At 40.5% G+C, this 7,170-nt stretch overlaps 1 non-coding gene across 1 annotated transcript; it reads right to left on the reverse strand.

Moving 5' to 3' along the window:
• Positions 1-482: 482 nt before the first annotated feature.
• On the reverse strand, positions 483-601 carry LOC119581433. The gene has a single exon (XR_005229560.1). It is a non-coding gene; the product is annotated as a 5S ribosomal RNA (ribosomal RNA).
• Between the last annotated feature and the right edge of the window lie 6,569 nt (positions 602-7,170).

Raw genomic sequence — 7,170 nt, forward strand, 5'->3', positions numbered from 1 at the left:
ATAAGGAAGACTATAGATTATGTGCCTCAATGCCGTGGACATTTTTCAAGATTTCTATCTGCCACTTATCTTAATATGTAGTTACCTATTGTGGAAGTTTTTATTTGGAATATTTTTACAGAAAATTTTGTACACTTTCTCTGGCGCGGAAAATCTCAAGATATGGATAACATAATTAGAATATATAGTAAAATAAAAGTATCTGGTGTTCCCAAGAAAAGACAATAGTGATTATCATGACAGCCATCTTATGGTCATAATAATAATAATTACATCAAAAGCAACTACGAATAGGAATAATAGTAGATAAAGGTCGTGGACATGTTTTCGAGCTTTCTAACTGTCACTTATCTTTATTAATATGTAGTTTCCTATTGTGCATTTTTTGTTTGAAATGCTTTCACATAAAATTTTGTATATCTGCTTTGTCTGGCGCGGTAACTCTTACGATATGCATAACACATTTAGCATATATAATAAAATGCCAACAGCATATGGTGTTCCCAGGCGGTCACCCATCCAAGTACTGACCAGACCCAACGTTGCTTAACTTCGCTGATCGGACGAGAAGCGGTGCTTTCAACGTGGTATGATCGCTGGCATATAATTTAGAAACGTTAGACAATTTTCTCTTAGTGCAATTTTTTTTTATACATTCATATATAATGTGTATTTTAGTTTTGCATCAAATTCCATTACCATGACAGCCTAATCATATCACGGAGATCTGTTCCATAATGTATGAGTCAATCACAATCGACCACCATCGGAGTATTGGCAATTCTAACTCTATTGTCACCACTTCCATGCACCTTGCTGTAAGCCTTTTACTAATTATCGAGCTGTGCAACTCTATAATATACAATACAAGGTGTACAAGTAATGCACAATAAAAAAAAGTATATGATATTGTATATTGTTTTAACTGTGTACACATACAACTGTATCTCCTGCACAGAGCTAAATGATATAGCTAACCATAAGCAAAAAGGTCAGGTGTGGAAGGATTTGTGTCTCCAATCTACTGACATGAATATTTAATTTTATAAGCAGATGTATTTTATATATGTGTATTCATGTTACATAATTTCTTGCACAAAGCTAAATGAGAGTTAACCATAGGCAAAAATGCCGATTATTATTGAATCTTGAGTGCTTTCATATAACACTTTTGCCGATATTGCTGTTATGAGTATTTTTAACCGTATTTGTATTGTGATTATTACTAGTATATTCATTATTCTCACCATCATTATTATTGTTATGGATAATGACAACAACTTCGGCATTGTTGTCATGATCATGGCAATAATAATGCTATTAATTAATGTAATTCATGATTAGCACCATATAAATGATAGTGGTGATAATATTATTGATGATGATTTGAACAAAAATGAATAGTACTAATGTTGATAATAATAACGATTATCCTACCAAAAACGATGGTGATTAGTAAATGAATGATTCTCTTAAATTAATGTTTGTAATCATGGTAAGAAATAACAATCATGGTGACCATACCCATCTTATTCATAATGTCACTCACAGCAAAACCAATTACGGATAGGGAAGACTAGTAGATTGTTGTGCCTCAGTGTCGCAACTGCTTGTTTGTAAAGGGGTAGAATTCTTCCATAGCCGAATATTTAGTATCTGACAAAATCCAGAATTCTACGCATGAATTTTCAGGTTTGTGTTTCAGTACTTTATAATACTAAAATATTTTCACTCTGAACTTGCAACCCATATCAGAATTTCTGAATCGAGCCGAATAGTTGGGCCGATACGAATATATTATACAAGCACGCACATACACACGGACGAACACATACATACACACAAACACGCACACACGCACAAACACACACACACACACGCACAAACACACACACACACGCACAAACACACACGCACAAACACACACACACACACACACACACACACACACACACACACACACACACACACACACACACACACACACACACACACACACACACACACACACACACACATACACATGTACACTCACGTGTGCACACATCTATACATATGTGCACACACCCACACACACATTTACACGAACTAGTTCACATGTGCACACACCCACACACACATTTACACGAACTAGTTCACATGTACACATTAACACATGTGCACCCATGTACACAGGAAAACATGTACACGAAGTAGCACAAAAGTACACGCAGACACATGTGCACACACTAGCACGCACATGTACACACTAACACATGTGCACCCCTATATACACGAAAACATGTACGCAAATACACACACACACACACACACACACACACACACACACACACACACACACACACACACACACACATCTTGATCATCATAATGATCATAATGATCTTCATGATGATGATGATTATAATTATGATAATGATGATCATGATCATGATAATGACGATGATCAAGGTGATGATCAAGATGATGATCACGATAATGATGACATTGATTACGCACATGTGCACACTAACACGTGCACCCATGTACATACGAAAACATGTAGGCAAATGTACACACACACACACACAACACACCACAACACACAACACCCACACACACCCACACACACACACAACACACACACACACACACCACACACACACACACACACACACACACACCCCACAACAACACACAACACACACACACCCACAACACCACGCGCCCCAGAAAACACCAACACACACAACCCCCCCCCCCCCACACACAACCAAAACCCCCAAATCCCACACCACACCACACACACCACACCACACCCACCAAAACCACACCAACATCCCACCCCCACCCCACACCACACCAACACACACAACACACCACACACACCCACACACACACACAACAAAATCACCAACAACACCCAAACACACACATGCAGATCACAAAACACACACCACCCCCAACCAACCCCGCCCCCACACACCCGCGCGCACACACCACGCGCACACACACCACACACCTCGCGCCCCAAACAAACCTCGCGCCACACACAACCACCGCGCACACAAACCACGCCACACACACCACCACGCACACCCCAAAAACACCATGCACAACACACCCACCACACACACACACCACCACCCCAACCCCCACACCCCACACCACACTACACTACATACCACACCACACACACACACCCCCCACACACCCCCCCCCCCCTACCACACACCCACCCACCACACACCACCCACACCCCACCCACACACCCCCACCCACATACACCCACCACAACACCCAACCACGCAACAACCCCACCAAGCACCACACACCCCCCCCCCAACCACACCCCACAGCACACACAAAACACAAAAAACACGCACACCACCACCGCGGCAACAACACCCCCCCAACCACACCACCCTCGCCCACAACACCCACACCACCCACCCCGCACCACACAACACACACACCCGCCCCACCAACACCACCACCCACCACCCCACACAACAAAACCACACACACACACACCCACACACCCCACACGCACCACACACACACACACACACCACCCACACACACACCACGCGCCACCACACCAACCCACAAACCCCACCCCCCACACCCCACACACACATAACCCCAAAACCACCCCACCCCAACTACTACCACACCACACACCCCCTACACATACATCCCACCACACACACCAACCACCCCCAAAACCCACCCCACCACACACAACAACACCAAAAAACCACCCCACAACAAAACCCCCAACCAACACCACAACAACCCACACCACAACCCCAACACAACCACCCACACACACACCCCCCAAACCACCCAAAAACCAAAAAAAACACAAACCCAACACCACACCCACCCACACCACAACACACACCCACAACACACGCACACATACACCACCACCCACACCCCACCCACCCCAAAACACCACCACACACCACACCACGAACCACCACCAACACCACAACCAAAACACCACCCACACACAAACCCATCACAAACACACCCCAACACACACACACACAAAAACCACCCAATCACAAAAACCACACCACCATCACACCCCCAACATCACAACACCCCCCTTCACCCCACACCACACACACCCACACACACGCACAACCCATGCCTTTGCACACACACACACGCCCCACCACACCACACCCCCACACCCACAACCCCCGCCCCCAAAACACACCCCACCCCCCCACCCAAAAACCACACAACTACAAAACCCCCAACCACACATACAAAACCACACACATACCCACACCACCCACACCACACACCACGCCAACAAACCATGCACACACACCAAACCACCCACACACACAAACCACACCCCCCACAAAAAAACCACACACAACACCAAACCCCAAAACCCCCAAACCCCACAACACCACCCCATACACAAACCCACACACAACAACCCACGCAACCACACACACCCACCGCACACCCACCCCCCCACACACCACCACACCACAAAAACCAAACCACAAAAACACACACACCACCCCACACAAACACACAAAACAACACACACACACACAACACAAACCACAATACAATGTATAATATACAAAATTTTTAATTTTTTTATAATTACATATGTTTATCTATATTCATATCATTAACGGCATGCCATGTTTTGAGCAGCGGGACCTCTCCACCATCCTTCCCCCCCCAAAACTCGATCTTCTTTTTTTCCCATTGTACCATCGACAGCCGCAAATTCTTTGATGTTGTCGCCATTTTGTCTTCGGTTTCCTCTTCCTCTGTTTTTATCACCATCCCTGTCAGAAGTCTTTTTCCCAAAACTTTTACTTCTCATCACATACCAATAAACTTTAATTTCCTTTTGTTCAAGATGTCCAAAAGCCGGGCTTTACAATTTTTTTTTTCCCGCCTTTTTATCTTCTTCCGGGCCAGCTTACGCAGTACGTCTGTAACCCCACTTTTTAAAATATTGATTTTTTTCTTGTCATCTTTCAGCACCCAACACTCAGACCAATGGTAAATTTGGAAATAAAGAGTTCAAAAAACCTCACTTTGTCCGTAAGGTAAAACTTCGGTCTTTCCCGATGTTTTTGAGAGCAATTGTGGCGTTTTTGGCAATAGTTTCTTTTTTTCCCGGTGAAGACATATGTATTATTTCAACAGCTCCAGATAAATAATCTACATTTTTCCCCCAACCATTCCCTTGATTGTAAAAAATGTTCAATTGTTCATTGGGGGTTATCTTTTAAACTTCATGACTTTTTTTTCTTGGGATTAAAAAAAACAAGCCAGCCTTTTTTCTTGTTCTCTAACTTTTTATAGTTGGGTTTTTTTCATTTATATGCTGGCAACCAAAAACTATACATCGGTGACCCTTTAATTTATATTTGTATCCTCCGACATTTTCAGTTCCCCTTTAAAATTCTCCAGAGCAACTTCATAATTGTTTCAGAAAATTTTGTTAAAGAGGGCGAGACAGAATAACCCTGTCGCCCCCGTTTGATTGAAACCTTCTGTTAACCCATAAAATGGTTCTTACAGTTTCTTGTTGTTTGGGCTACTGGCTTTTTTTAATTGGGAAGTGTTTTGGAAACTTCTATCGTTCATTTATTCCGGGGATTCGTGACAAAATATCAAAAGCTTTCAAATCGATAAACACGGTAAGGTCTTTTTGATGTTTCCTTTTTTTTTTATGATCAAATTTTAGATTAAAATTTGGTTTTTTTTTACCTTTCCAGGGTGAAAACCTCTTTTCATCTCAAATTTTTTTTTTTTTAAAATTTAACTTATTCTTTTAGCCTAATTTTCACAAAATTTTGCTGCTTATTTTTATGCAGGTTTTTATTGTTGCATTGGGGTGTGCCCTTTTTTTTATGGGGGGCAAAGATGATTTTTTCCCCTCTTTTTGGGCCTCTTTTTCCATTTTTTGTAAAAAGTTTGTAAAATATTAAAAACCCCCTTTCCAGCAAAACCTGATTAGCTCCCCTGTTATTCATCATTCCCAGGCCTTGTTATTCTTTTAAATTTCCTTTATGGTTTTATAATTATTAATGGGGGGTTCATCCTCGTGTCATTTAGGGCTAATTAAGTTTTTTTAGATTTACTTTTTTTAAGGTTGGAAAAATATTATTCCATTATCTTTTATTCTATTCCCACAAAAACAAGTCCATCTTCAGTTTTTTATAGGTCCATTTAGGTTTAAATTTCGTGGATGTTTTTGTCCCTTGGTAATTTTTTTATTTGGCTTATTGATAAAAACATTTTCAATTTTCTGGGGGAATGTTCTTTTAAATATTTTTTCCTTATCTGTCGCAATAACTTGAATTTTTTGTATTTTTTTTTTTGTAATTGCTTCTTTAACTGGAATTGTACCCTTTGAATTTTTTGGATCTTTTTGTTTCAAATTTTACTTAGTGTTTTTTCAGAATCCAGGGGGGGTTTGCTTTTTTTTTTTGGCGATGTTTTTTAGCCGCTCCCAAAAAGTTTTTTCCCCTTCTTTCCAAAAATCTTTGGTGTTTTTTTATCTTACAGATTGAAAACTTCAAAAATTTTTTTGCCTGTAATTCGTAAGTTTTCAAGGTTTTTAGCGGCTTATCAAGGAGGGGAAATGCTGAAATCCTTAATGGGAATTTTTAGTCATGTTTTTTAGGACCCTACTTTGAAAATGAAATAAAATGTACAAATTTTAAAATCAGAATAATAAAAATCACACCAAAAAGAAAAAGAAGAAAGGGGCCCGAAAAAGTAGACAAGACTAAAACAGAGGGGGCCAGATGAAATATCTAAAAGAGTTCTGAGGAAAGGTTGAAGAATTTTACCCCATTTTTGGGTTAAAAATTCCAAAAATTATTAAACAAGGAAACTACCAAAAGATTTGGATTTGCCTTTTGCACTTATATAAGGTGGTGACAACAAAACACCTAATTTAGACCGTTTTTTTTCTAGTTGTGGTTTTTCAAGTGCCCGTGTGGTATTTAAGCTATTAGAAAGGTAATTTAAAAATAGTGGGTTTAATTTTGATATCAAAAAACAATTTTTGGTTTTTGGAAAAAACATATGCAACAAAACTCTTCGGGCATGGTAGATTTTGAAAAAAAAACAAAAAGGCTGGGGGCATTGTGTAACTTAGCTTTAAGAAGGATTTTATATGGTTTTCTC

The sequence above is a fragment of the Penaeus monodon genome, chromosome 14 (genome assembly GCF_015228065.2).
Source record: "Penaeus monodon isolate SGIC_2016 chromosome 14, NSTDA_Pmon_1, whole genome shotgun sequence".
In the NCBI taxonomy this organism is placed as follows: domain Eukaryota; kingdom Metazoa; phylum Arthropoda; class Malacostraca; order Decapoda; family Penaeidae; genus Penaeus; species Penaeus monodon.